This window comes from Trichosurus vulpecula, chromosome 7, assembly GCF_011100635.1.
Source record: "Trichosurus vulpecula isolate mTriVul1 chromosome 7, mTriVul1.pri, whole genome shotgun sequence".
Lineage (NCBI taxonomy): Eukaryota > Metazoa > Chordata > Mammalia > Diprotodontia > Phalangeridae > Trichosurus > Trichosurus vulpecula.
The window spans coordinates 12566409-12581198 of NC_050579.1; the positions used below are offsets into that span (position 1 = coordinate 12566409).

The following is a 14790-nucleotide window of genomic DNA, read 5'->3' on the forward strand; positions in this document are numbered from 1 at the left end:
CTTAGAACACCAAATCAGAGCATGGAGTCTTGCATCCCAAAACCTCTCTGACCCGCTGCTGGAGTCTTCCCCAAAACAAACTCACAGTACAGCTAAGTTACCCTGTTCAGTTCTAACAATCACAAGGGTGGCCATTAACAGCCATTAGCAGCCATAACTGCTCTCTCTCTCTCTCTCTCTCTCTCTCTCCATTTCTTGTGACATAACTTCCTTTTCCTGCCAGGAAGCTCCTCCCACCATATGTGACTTAGGCTTCCTGTGACATAAGCAGGTCACATGGCCTATTAATGGGTGGGAAAGATCTTCAAATCTAAATTGCTGCTACATTCAGTCCCAAGATCTTTCATATCCATTACATAGGACAATGGGAATTCTGGGATAACTGGTGTCAACAGAACTTTACACAACAATATAACAGGGATAACACAAGATAAGTATATAAAACAATGTCATCATTCTCCCCCTTGAAGGAATGGGGCTCAAAATCTTAGGGTAAGGGGCAGAGGTCTCATCTTCCAAAGCTTCTTCCTGCTGAAATTGGACATAGAGCTGTCCCTGCCCCAAGAGATTAAGAGTGCTATTCAAGAGGTCAGTTATTTAGAAAGCTGGCATCTGGAACTTGGTTGATGCCAGGTCCAGGGATGACACATCACAGTCATGGACAGGTCCAGAGATGACATCTAAACACATCAGAGGATAACATCTGGCTTAAGTAATCAGGCATCTTCAGGTGGATGGTACTAAGCCTGCAGGAAACAAATCTCACAAACAAATTTAACAGACAAAAATCCAAAAAGAAACAAAGGGAATATCATAGCCTCATTCAAGATAGAATACATGAATCAAGGGTACAACTTCATAATTATTCTCTCCTGGGTAAACTACTGTTACAGTATTGTCTTTCCCATGTGCTGTAAGTTCTGCAGCCTTTGGAACATCATCCAACTTCCATTTTACCCATACTTTAGCTCCCAATTTTATTCTATCAGTAGAACCAAATCCTTCCTTTCCTCTGATAGTTATTTTGGAAGGAGGGTCAGTTTTCACAAGAGGTATTGTTTCACAAGGAATAATAATCAATTGAACTATTCTATCATTTTTACACAACTCCCAAATTCTGGAGTGTCACAATAATTTCTCCTTGATAACTAGAATCTATCACTCCAGCCAATACATGTGTTCCTTGAGCTGCTAATCCTGGTTTAGGTAATATCTGTCCAAAATGATTCTTAGGGATTCTCATACATATCCCAGTAGAGATTTTTCTTATCTCTTTTCTATCCAACCAAAAGTTCTTTAAACAATGTAAATCATATCCCACCGAACCAGGTATTCCTGGATACAGTGGTGGGACATCTTCCCTCACAGTCCAATATTCAGTATTTTGGATCTTATGTGTTTGCTGTTTTCTAATTTGCAGATTCAGGGTCATCATTCTGTCCAGAGGTGTACTTCCTCCTAATGGTCTATTATTCAAATTACGTAAAGCAGTGAACAAATTATCCTTCCAATGTTGATATGAATTATAAGAACTTAACTTTCTTAACTGTTCTTTCAACAATCCATTCATTCTTTCTATCAATCCAGATGCTTGTGGATAATATGGAATATGATATATCTGCTGTATATTGTTCAATACACAATATTTCTTCATCTCATTACCTTTGAAATGTGATCCATTGTCACTCTGAATCTGCATTGGGGTTCCATAATATAGACTTAAAATATCTAGAGTGTTACAGGTGTTCTTCTGGGTTGCATTCTTACAAGGACAAGCCACTAATACACCTGAATAGGTGTCAACACAAGTACATATACATTTTCGTCTTTATCTTGGGGTAGTGGCCCAATATAATCTATCTGCCAAATCTGGGCTGGAACTTTTTCCCTTGCTGTTTCTCCAGTTACTACCCGGGGAACAGTTCTTTCCTTTTCCAATTGACATATATGACATTCCTCTGTTAATTGCTTTAACAACGAATAAGAGATACTAATACCTCGATCTTGTGCCCACCGGTGTATGGGCTGGACTCCTAAATGACTGGCTGTTTGGTGGACCCACTTTGCTAGTACCAGATCAACAGTTGGTGTTAGAGTAGGGACAATATGTTCAGTAGCAATCTTTGCTAGTAGATCAGCATGTGCATTGTACTCATGTTCTGGCGTAGTGAGGGGCATGTGAGCATCTACATGAAAAACTGACAAATTAGTAACCAAAGACATGTCCCATATATCTTCCCATAATTCTTTGCCCCAAACTTGTTTATCATGAATTTTCCAATTTTTATTTTTCCACATTGGCATCCATGTAGTTAACCCATTAGCTACTGCCCACTCATCAGTGAATATATGACACTGTCTTCCTTTCTCTGTTTTAATGGCTTGATGTACTGCCATAAGTTCAGCATATTGACTACTTCCACCTATCCCAGTACTTTCCAAAGTTCTCTTAGTACATGGGTTATAGGCTACTGCTTTCCAATGTTTCTGGTGGCCCAAATATTTTGCTGTCCCATCAGTAAACCATGCATGTTTCTTCTGTTCTTCAGTCAGTCCATCATATCCATCATTCCATTTTACCAAGGGTTGTACCAACTGTTGCCTTGGTTCAGAGGGTTTATTATTTTCATCAATGTCTATGCTTGCTATAGATTCATGTAGAGCAGAAACTCCACTTTTGCCTGTTTTTGACCTATTATGAATTTACCATTTCCATTTAATTATGCTAGCCTCTTGCGCATGTCCAATTCTGGGAGATGCTGGGGTACCCAAGTCATAATCGGGATTTCAGGCCTTAATATCACCTCATGGCCCAGAGTCAGTTGCTCAGTTTCTACCAAAGCCCAATATGCAGCTAGCAACTGCCTTTCAAAATGTGTATATTGGAAAATTGGGGTTTTAAAGTGCTGATGCTTGTGTTTATACTGTATAAGGGTCTTTTCATAGGATCTAGAGCAGGAAGAGACTCCAAAGGAGAAGGGAAAGGAATAAACATTTAATGAGCACCTACTATGTGTCAGGCACTGTGTGAAGCACTTTACAAATACTGACTCATTTGATGCTCACAACAACCCTGGGAAGTAGGTGGTATTATTACTTTCCTTTTATAGTTGAATTAACTGAGCATAATTTGCTCCAGCTGATCTTTACAAGAGTCTAAAAAGAGGTTCAGCTCAGGGCTAGAATGGAACCCAACCCCAGAGTCCATTGGTATGAGACTCTCTCCTCACTGAGGACACAGTGTCTGGAGCCTATAGAAGTGATTTCCCAGAATGGGGTGGGTGGTCAATCAATAGTATGGTGGTCTGGGCATTGACTTCAGAGTCAGAGGATCTGGGTTCCAATCTCAGCTTTGCTATTTTCTGGCTCTGTGACCTTGGATAAATCACTTCTCCCTCTCTGGACCTGTTTCCTCACCTCTAAATTGAAAAGGTGTAGCAATAATGTGGCTAGCAGCAGCTGTTGAGGTATAAGACTAGCAACGAGAGCAGCTAGCACGGATTCTTTGATCTGCTTTACTAAGGAAAGTAACTTTAAGGGGTTCACAATCTCACTTTAATCACACCTACATATATAAACTCAGTTCAGGAGGAAAAGCTAGCAACCTGAACTTCAGAGCAAATACAAACAAATTACAAATATGTATCATAAACAGACTAAATACAAACCAATATCTGGGTTAGCAAAGCCGGGGCGGGGAGGGGGGGGTGGCAGGTACAATGGCTTTCCCAGGGTCACATGCCACTGTTCCAGTGAGTGGGAGCCCCAAAAGTCAAATACCAACCTCGGATCTTATATACCCTGTTCAGAGTCAAAGGTCGTCACAACATTCGACTCAAAGCCACGTTTCTGGAATCACAAGAACCCAAGCTTCTGGTATCACAAACATGTGACTCAAACCCATATAAACTAGGCTTTCCTTTGAGGCAAGGAAGTCATCAAAGACTCCTGATTTAATCAAAGAAACAAAGGCCAGCCTCTTAAAGGGCACTTGATTAAATAAGCGCTAAAAGAGAAAACAGAAAAAAAGTCCCACCTTAATTACTGACACAAAAGGTCAGACTAGATATTTCTAAGGTCTCTTTTAGGAAGGGTTATTTTTAGGGTGGGGTGGAGAGTGAGAGTGGTTTTGGGAGACTTAATCTTGTTTGTAAGTAGAGGGGAAAGAGCACGTGGAGATGGAAAGACTTTGAAGACCTGTGAAAAAGAAGGGAAGATCCCAGGGGAGCAGGAGGGTATGGGACTGAGGTTACAAGTGGGGCAGGGAGGCAGCAGGTAGATGATGAGCCAGGCTGCTGGGTGGCTGGGTAGCTGAATGCAGTGTGGAGCTGGAATGTGGCTTGAGATCTCTGGTCAGCCAGGAGATGGAGAGGGCTAGTGCGCCGTTCTTCAGCCACCATCAGCTGGGCTGGGTTCTAGGAAGTGGGCAGAGATGCAGTCCAATAGCTTTTAGTTTTAGATTGAACAGATTATCAAATTCATCATTAACATCTACTCTGAGCCCAGCCTTCTTCTTCTAGATTCTGAAGGTGATGCAGCAAGCAAGGCTCCGGCCTTCAGAGTTCTTGGTCTGATAGTATACATGTGCAAGTACGTCAACACAAACACACAGCATCCAAATAAGTCTTTGGGAGTCCCTGGGCTCCCCATCACTTGCAAATCCCTCCAGGTCCCTAGTGACGGTAGCCCTTTCATATTTACGGTCATAAAATTCTTCCTTCACTTTTAGGTGTGCACGATTGAGAGAAGATTGAAGCATGCCCCAGTAAGTTGAAGACTGATAACAGATTAAACTGTGCTACAGAATCTATTAAGTCTAAGCAAGAGATAAAACTGACTTCTCCAAGGCCACTCAGTCGGTCTGCATCAGAACCAGGCCTTTACCATGTTAGGACACAATACAAGCCAACAGTTTGATTCAATTCAGAAAATATTAGTTAAGTATCTCCTAGATACTTGGTACTTGGGAATATCACGAGGAGTTAAATGTAGTCCCTGCCCTCAAGTAGATTACATTCTCCTGAGATCAGGATCAGTAAAGGCTTCCCATAAGTGGTGGCACTGGGGGTGAGGGAAGCTCACCTTGAGGTGAGGGATTTGGTGATACCACCTCTATACCCTAAGGGTAAAAAAGAGGAATCTTTAGTGGTGTCTGAGTGTGTGTGTGTGTGTGTGTGTGTGTGTGTGTGTGTGTACCTTCCCTTTCTCCTCCTGTAGATAGCCTGGACTCTGCTCACAGCATCTGAGCAGCCTGGCAGGAAGCTGCGTGAGGTGCCAAGCCTGGGGATACAGGAAAGCAGAAGAGGTGTCAGTCTCAGACCACCAGAAGGAATGGGGATGTGGGAAAGGAGCAGGGGCTTCAGCTGTGACTAGCATCCACAACAGAAATAACCCTGAATTCAGGACAGGATGTTTGAAATGATCATTCTTACCTTGCAACTTACTAATTCCTGGTGGCAGGACACACAAAGGTGAGAGCAGCAGAAGGGAGCTGCTGGACACTGCAAGGCAGAGGTGCTGCCAGGGGCCATCCTGGACTCAGGCCAGCCATTTTGGGTGCATGGGGAGGACAGATAAGGGAGCTGACCAAAGACCTGGCTTCATGGTTCCTGCTTGAAGAGAACCTCATTTTTCTCAGCTGGATACATCAGCACTGAATGGTAAGGGAGCCCTTTCTCTGAATGAGTGGAGGTGTGAGAATCTCAGGCACTGCCCTGATCAGGGAGAAAGAAGACACTGCTGAGCCATTCTACCAGGACAGGGAAAGGCTAGAGCTCCTCGAAGCACAGTGTGGAGAAAAGCATGGGGCAGGGCTCCAGGAAAACTGAGTTGTGTCCTGGTTCTACAACTCACAAGTTATGTCACATTGGGTAAGTTTCTTCACTTGTCTGGACTTCTGTTCTCTTATCTCTAAAATACGGAGACAAATCACCTTTATGGTCCTTTCCAGCTTTAAATTCTATGCTCTTGCTTGCTACTGGGGTGATTCTGGCTGTGAGAAACGTGATTTTGGGGATCACTGGACCTCCTAGGCAGGGCCAAAGTCCTGAGGAAGAACCCTGTGATAATCCCTAAGAAAGGCTGTGCAGAGCACAGGACTCCCAGGGGAAGGCCAAGTGGTAGCCCCACCCCCTTAATCTGTGGGGATCATAGGGCTTCCTAGGGTCAGACCCTAGGAGGACCCAAGTGATGGCCCCTTAGAACAGCAGTAAGATCACAAGGCTCCCGAGACAGGGCCAGAAGACCCAAGTGATGTCCCCTTAAGAAGGCTGTGCAGACCACAGGGTTCCCCTGAGAGGAGCTTCTGCTGCTTATTGCTTCCCTTCCATGTGATTTGCCCGTTTTCACCCAAAGAACTCAGGACCAGAGTAGGCAGATGAAATGACTTATTATGTTCCTCAAGAGAGCTGGTGCAGTGCTTACTGGAACACTCACACTGATACAGCTGCAGGAGCAGGGGTAACCATTGCCTCCACTCCTGCTAGAGTTACGGTTAGTTTACAATCTTTATTTTTTACATAGTTTTCCTAGGTTATACAGTTTGTATAGGTAGGATAACAAGGATACAGAAGCAAAAGTGAAGTTAATTAGATTTTCCTTGTCTTAGTTTAGTATTAAACTACATTCTTTTACTTCCCCTACTTTCCCTCTTTAACATATGCAGATTATGCAAATCAGTAGGCCTGGATCCTTGACCAAGACCAGACCCTAGATAAGTTTGAACTGGTTCAAGCGGTTTGGCCTCTCTAATTCCCCAGACTGCCTTCTCAAAAAGCATGAGCATGCTTACAAGCCTCTGACCTCTCACCTGACCAACCTTGAGGCCTGGTTTCTGCTAAAGCTGGGGTGGGGGAGAGGGGGAAGTACACCTTTAGCTCTGTGGATACAAAACTCCTCCTCCCATTTCTTACATGGCCAAGTCTCTTCATCTGGATGGGCCTCAGTTTCCTCATCTGTAAAATTAGAGGGCTGGACTAGGGGACTTCCCAGATCCCTTCTTGTCTCTGACTTTCTGTGACTCGATTCCCTCTAATCGTCACCAGGCAGGATTAGTTTCTCTTTTCCCTCTGCCTGCCTTGTCCCTTCTGTCTGAGTAAATTTCTTTAGTCAGTCAAGAAGAGAGAGAGTGATTTCTTTCTTTCGTTTTCCCAAGTAGAAAAGTGATTGTTGTCACTTTTACTGTATCAGACATTTCTCTGTGCTTGAGTTTGATGACTGGCTTCTGGTGACTGTGTGTAAGGGGAAGAAGGAGCTGCTAAGGTGTGAAGAAAGCCTTTCCTTCCCTACCTTCACCTCTCTCTGCCCCTGCAGCCCAATAGTACCTTGGTCAGGTCCCCGAATATGACAGTAAATATTTGGAGTGAATGGGGGGAAAATATAAAAAGGTAAGTGTGAGTGACCAATCAGAAGAGACTACTCAAGGCTGCAGCATTTATATTCTAATAGATGATACCACTGTCCCCACATAGCCCCAAGGTTACTAGGGCTCACTGAGAGAATTAAATAAGATAGAGTGGGGATTCTGGGAGTGGCTCATGGTGTTTTGATGGTATTAAAAGAAAGAAGGAAAGGGAAGGGGAAAGGAATATACTAGGTAAGATAGGAGGAAGGATGGGAAAACTTGCTATCTCATATAAGCAGAGTGTGCATTAGAAATCCATACAAGCCAACTGTGGTGGCAGATGCCTGTAGTCTGTGCTACTGGAGAGGCTGAAGCTGATGGACCTCTTGAGTTCAGGAGTTCCAAGCTACTGGAGGGCTGAAGGTGATCTGGTGTCAGCACGAAGTCCCAGGGGAGACGGGGACCACCAAGCTGCTTTAGGAGGGTCAAACCAGCCCAAGTTGGAAATGAAGCAGGTCAAATCTTGTGTGCTGATCAGCATTGGTGAATGGCCATTGCACTTCCAGCCTAGGTGACATAGGGAGACCTGGTGTCCAAAAAAAATCAAACAACAAAAACAAAAAACAAAAAGCAAAAATACAATTCAGTACAAACAAGGAGGAAGGAGATGAGAGGAGTACATGAACTTCACCTGAACTGGTCAAAGAAAAGATGCATAAGCAGAGATTTTGTGCAGAAATGCATTCAACTCAAGAGAGAAATAAGAGAGAACAAGAAGAGAGAGAGAAGGGAATAAGTGGGTAAAAAGGATAAGTCATAAGCAAAACAAATGCTAACCTTGGGAAAAGGATCCTTAAGAGGGATTTCAAAGGAATGAAAGAAAATGTAAGAATTGAAAGAAAATGTAAGAATCTGTAATTGGGATCTGGATAAGAGGAAGGGAAGAGGAGCAGGGGAGAAAATACAGATTGTATCAAGCAAAGAACACAGACGCTAATAGTCTTATCACCTGATGCTAGAACTAGCTTTATATATAATGAAGATAAAATGGACTATCTAAATCATGTAAAATTTAAGTTTTTTGCACAAATAAAACCAATGTAGCTAAAATTAGGAGGAAAAGACTTAAGTAGGAAACAGTCTTTTCCCTGTTTCTCTGATAAAGGTTTCATTTCCAAAACACATAAGCAACTGATACATTTTTATAAGAACAAGAGCTACTCCCCAACTGACAAGAGTTCAAATGATATGAACAAGTAATTTTCAGAGGAAGAAATCTAAGCTGTCAACAACATATGAAGCAGGTGCTCCAAATCAGTGATATCAAACTCAAATAAAAACAGGGGCCACTAAACTGCACATAAGGATTCTTGCAGGCTGCATGCTGATTTAGAAAACCAAATATTAACATTATCTATGTTCTATTGTATTTTTATTTATGTTGTTAAATCTTTCCCCAATACATTTTAATCTGGTTCAGACTGCATGAGCTGCAGTCTGTGTTTAGTTTTTTTGCTCTGGGTCACTAATGATCAGAGAAATGCAATTTAAAGCAGCTCCAATTCCACCTTACGCCCATCAGATTGGTAAATAGGACTAAAAACAAAACAGAGTTGTGGGGGGGAAGGCGCACTAACGTGCTATAGTTGGAACTATGAGTTCAGGTCATGCCACTGTCCAATAAACTCCCATGGCTTTTGATTCCTTTCGGGGTCAAACATAAACCCCTCTGTTAGACTTTACAAGCCCTTCAGAACCCGACCTGCTCCAACCTCTCCAATTTCCTTAAACCTTCCTCCCCTCCATGTGCCCTACAATGATTTAATGACACTGGCACCCAGCTATTCCCAATGCACAACAAACCACATCCCAGCTCTCTTCATTTTCATTGGCTGCCCCCAAGGCTCTTCCTTTTTGTCTCTGCCCAGGGCTTCCTTTGAGGCTTAACAAATATCCTCCTGTCTGCAACACTCCATGCCCAGCCCTCCTTAATGTTAGCCCTTTCCCTCCGGGACTGACTCCCATTGACACAGGATACATCTTGTTCGTGCATGGCTATTTGCATGTTGTCTACCACACTGGAATACGAATTCCTGGAGGGTTTCTGTCTTTGTCTTTCTTTGTCTTTCCTGCACTTAATACAGTACCTAGAAAATAGTAGGTGCTTGATAAATACTTGTTGACTGACTGGTCCTTGAAGGGTATGGATAACTCGAAGGAGGGGACCTGAGTATGCTTCTGGGAATATACCCCCTTCTCTTATCTCCCAGTCTCCATGGGGCCTGGGCTGAGGCACCAGTCACTGGAGTTTGGAACCCAGCCGTGCACTTCATCGGTGACTTTATCACTATAGGTGGAGTCACTGAGTTTGGACTTTCTTCCCCCTGGGGAGCTCCAATCAGCCAATCAGGCAAGCAAGCCTTAATTGAGCACCTACTATGTGCCAGACAATAGGGAGAAAAAGACAGTCTTGACTCTCAAAACTCCCCTTCTATAAATCAATCAATTTGACCCATCAACAAGCATTTAAGACTTCCCATGGACTGGCAATGAAACTGTAAAGTCTGTTGGCTTTGGGGGATCTGAAGGTCCGATTCTCACCCACATATGGTAAGACTCTTGAGTCAAGGGTCTATAATGGATTTATCTTCGTACCCCCATTCTTTGAACGTTGTAGAAACTTCATTCTGTTAAAAAAAAGAATTATTATTGAGATATTTTCATATCACTTTCATTTCCTGATATGTCCATCCTCTCCCCCGTATAGGAAACCAGATCTTATAATAAAGAATAAAAAAGGAAGAGAAAAAAAAAACATTTCAGCAAAACTAACCAACACATCAAGCAAATTGGACACTGTAGGCAATGCTCCACAGCCACAGTCCCCCACCTCTTCCAAGAAGGTATGGAGGCTTAGGAGTCACTTCTGAGTGAGCGCCCATTAAAGCAACTGAATTGAAGAGTGAGAATGCATGGGATAGAGGTGGCTGGGTGGTGTAGTAGATAAAACTTGGAGTCCAGAAGACCTAAATTCAAATCTGGATGCAGATACTTGTTAGGAGTGTGACCCTGGGTGAGTCACTTTACCTGTGAATTCTTTAGTTTCCTCATCTGTAAAATTGGGATGATAATGGAACCTACTCTCCTGAGTTGTTGAGTTAGCATATATCTGCAAACCTTGCCACACAATAATACTACTTGCTATTATTGTTAAGAACACTGGCTCTGGAATCAAAGGACATGAGTTCAAATCTCTTGTCTGCTCTTACTATATATGTGATTTTAGGAAAAGTCACTTAACTTTCATTGGCCTCAGTTTCCTCAACTGTAAAATGAAGGAGTTAGACTGGATGACCCATCAGAGCCTTTCTTGCTTCAGACCCAAGATGCGGAGTAATTGTGTGACCTCAGGCAAATGACTTTATCTCTCTGAGCCTCAGTTTCCCCATCTTTTAAATATAGGAGATTCAGTAAGTCTGTGCCCAGGGTGGAGGGGAGACCAGGGGAAGACAGGAGTTGGGTCACAGATCCAGCCCCTTTTGAGCTCAGGGTCTGATAGGAGAACCCAGGCTCACCTTCAGGAAATAATGAGCAGAAAAAACTACCCAGAGTCTAATTTGAGGTTGTGGGCAGTGGCCATAGGCCTCCTTCAAACAGCCTCCCTCCTCTCCAAATGGCTGCTGCCTCCTGGATCCTCAACCCAGAGACTGTCTTTGGACCTTTTATCTCTATAAGATCTACTCTTGCCTTTTTGACACCCCCACCATAGCCCCTCATAGTCACACAGGTATATTCTCATAGAGTTAGAGCTGGAGCTGTACTCGGAAGCCAGGGAGACATTATCATCACCTTCACCAATTCTCACCCTCACCCTCACCATCATTACCTTCACCTTCCTCACTTTCACCATCTTCACTCTCATCTTCACCTTCCTCACCCTCACCATCCTCACCATTCTGAACTTCGCCTTCACCATCCTCACCATCACCATCCTCACCTTCACCTTCCTCACCCTCACCTTCCTCACCTTCACCATCACCATCCTCACCCTCACCATCTTCACCCTCACCATCACCATCCTCACCTTCACCTTCACCTTCCTCACCTTCATCACCATCCTTACCATCCTCACCCACACCATCACCATCCTCACCCACACCATCACCATCATTACCTTTATCTTCTTCACTTTCACCATCTTCACCCTTACCATCCTCACCCTCACCATACTCACCATCATCATCCTCACCTTCACCTTCCCCATCCTCACCCTCCCTATCATCGTCCTCACCTTCACCTTTCTCACCCTCACCATCATCATCCTCACCTTCACCATCTTTACCCTCACCATCCTCACCATTCTCAGTATGACCATCATTACCTTTCCATCCTCACCCTCACCATCCTCACCCTCACCTTCACCATCCTCACCCTCCCTATCATCGTCCTCACCTTCACCATCCTTCCCCTCACCATCACCATCCTCACCCTCACCATCACCATCCTCACCATTCTCAGTATGACCATCATTACCTTTCCACCTTCACCCTCACCTTCACCATCCTCACCCTCACCATCCTCACCATTCTGAACTTCACCTTCCTCACTCTCACCATCATCACCCTCACCTTTCTCACCCTCACCATCATGATCCTCACCATCACCATCACTGATATAACCAGCATTTATCTGGTACTTGAAGAAAGTGCTTTAGAAATATTGGTTCCTTTTATCCCCACAACAACCCTGGGAGGCAGGTGCCATTATTATTCTCATTTGAACAGATGAGGAAACTGAGGCAGTGTTTTAACAACCTGGCTAGCAGCTTCTGTGGGGGTGTAAGGTCCACCCACAGCCAGCACCCAGAAAGCTGCCAACAGCATGGGTTCTTCTGATCTGCTTAATTAAGGAAAGCAAGGTGAAGGGGTTGACAAGCTTACTTTTAATTCAGCATTTAAATCATTCAGTTAGTTCAGGGGAAAAAGCCAGCACCTTGAACTTCAAAACAAAATGCAAACAAATTACCAACATCAACAGACAGACCTTGTCTGATTCAAATCCCAACACAGAGTTGCCAGAGTTCAACAGAGTCTCAGCATCTGGGTTTACAAGCTGGAGGGCTCCTTAGCTACAGCTGCCCAGAGTCTCCTCACCAACACCATCTCCAGAGCCCCGCACAAATGGCTCTGTCCTCCCTTCTTATAGGGCTTCAGACATCATCAAACGTCATCTGAATGACCAGAGCTTAGGCTATGGTGATTGGTTCTTGAGTTGGCCCCTCCCCTTAGGACCCTGGGAGGTTCACATCCACATGGATTATGTTAACACCTAATGGGGTTTGGGCCTGGGGCTTAGCACCTAGTAAGGCTCACTAAATTACTCAAAGAAAACAAAGGCCATTTTGCTTATCAACACAGGCAGAGGCAGAGTGACTTTCCAAGGAACAGACACTAAGGGTCTGAGACTGAATTTGAATTCATGTCTTTCCTGACTCCAGGCCTGTGCCAACATGTAAACAACTAGGTAAACACCAGATATGTACAAGGTAGATGAGGAGCATTCTAGGAAAGGAAGGCACTCACAGGTGCGAGCAGGACTTCCAGGCCTTCTGGAGGAGGTGGCATTGGAGCTGAGTCTGGAAGGAGGCCAGGGAAACTGAGAAGCAAAGAGGAGGGGAAGAACAGCCCAAGAAGGAGAGACAAAGGCCCAGAGGGGAGAGATGAGAAGTTTCCTTCAAGCCCCTTCGAGTAGGCCAGTGTCACCGAAAAAGTTTGAGTGGAGAGGAAGGTGCAATAGAACCAGAAAGATGAGAAGGGGACAAGTTGTGAAGAGCTTTAGATGCCAAGTATCTAAGGGAACTGAGGCCAGCACCATCACCATCATCACCGTCATTATCATCATCAATGTCACTGCCATTGGTTCAGTGGTGGAAATTTTACAAAGCACTTTACAGACATTAGGTCAGTGTCTCTGGGAGGCAGCCACTTCCTTCCAGTCTTGTCATGCCCATTTTTCAGACACAGAAGCCAAGGCACAAAGAGGGACAGTGACTTGCTCATGGTCACACAGCTAGTCAGCATGGGAGGTGGGATTAAACTGAGGTCCCTCCTGACATGAAGGCTGAGGTCACTCTGTCCTCTTATCTCTCTATCTCTGTCTCTCTTTATCTCTGAGTCCTTGTCTGTTTCAGTCTTTGTCTCTATCTCTGTCTCTGTGTTTCTGTCTATCTCTATGTCTTTGTCTCTGTGTCTCTGTCCGTGTGTCTCTCACATGCACATGCTCGGGCGTGCACTCTCTCTAGAGCGCACACACACACACACACACACACACACACACACACACAGTCAGTGGCAGCACCTAGCCTCCTGGCTTATTCTACCCCTTGATGCTCCCTCCAGTAACAGCTTTCTCGTGTTCTGTCCTGCACAGGGTTCCTTTCTGCTTAGGTATCATGGGGTTTCAGTCATTGGCAGTCCAGATGAATCCCCTCGACTGCAGTACCATGAGGAATGACTTCTCCCAGACTGTCACCATTCTGTATTTGTCCATTCTCCAGGTCCTGGGGACTGTCCTCAATAACCTGGCCCTGTGGGTGTTCTGGTGCCATATGAGGAAGTGGACAGAGACCCGGGTGTACATGGCCAGCCTGGCTGGGGCAGACTGCTGCCTCCTGCTAAGCCTGCCCACAGTCCTGTACATGACAGTCAGGGACCACTCGGAGGACTTGCTGTGTATGGTGTCCCAGAGCATTTACCTGATCAACGGTTACATGAGCATGTATGTCATCACCGCCATCACTGTCTATCTCTACGTTGCCATCCAGTATGCTCTGTGGGCCAGGATGTGGTGCTCCTCCCTTCAGGCTGCAGGCACCTGTGCTCTCCTCTGGATGCTCATCATCTGCCTGGTTTCTTTACCTGCTGCCTGGAAGCTAGACAGCCAGAACTTCTGCTTTGGGAAGAGTCAGATTCGGGGCACATGGGCCATTGTTTTTTCTTCTTCATTCCTCTCGTGGTCCTCGTTTTCTGTTCCATGTGGGTACTCCAGAACCTGGTCAGGAAAAAGGCACAGGATAGGAGGCTGATCCACAAAGCTTTCTATGTGGTTTCAGTTAATCTGGTCATCTTTGTGGTCTGCTTCCTCCCCCAGCATGTGACTTTATTGGCCAAGCTCATGACTATATGGGGACCTCCTGCCCTGTTGTTCAACATGGGGTCACTTCTGTCAGGGTGACCTCCCACCTTGCCTATGCCAACTGCTGCTTAGATGCCATGGGATATTACTTTTGGCCCAGGAGTTCCAGGAAGAAGTAGGGTTGTTCTTAGGCATGCCTAGATTCCTCCAGAGTCAGACTCAAGGCAGCCCAGGCACTGACCACCCAGACCTCTGTGAACAAGGGAAAAGTGGAGATAGCCTCAGAGAGTTCCCAAGCATTACATTCTAGTTAA

At 44.8% G+C, this 14790-nt stretch overlaps 1 pseudogene; it reads left to right on the plus strand.

The window, feature by feature from the left end:
• The window catches only part of LOC118857424, a 56080-nt pseudogene extending 41290 nt beyond the window's left edge, over positions 1–14790 (plus strand).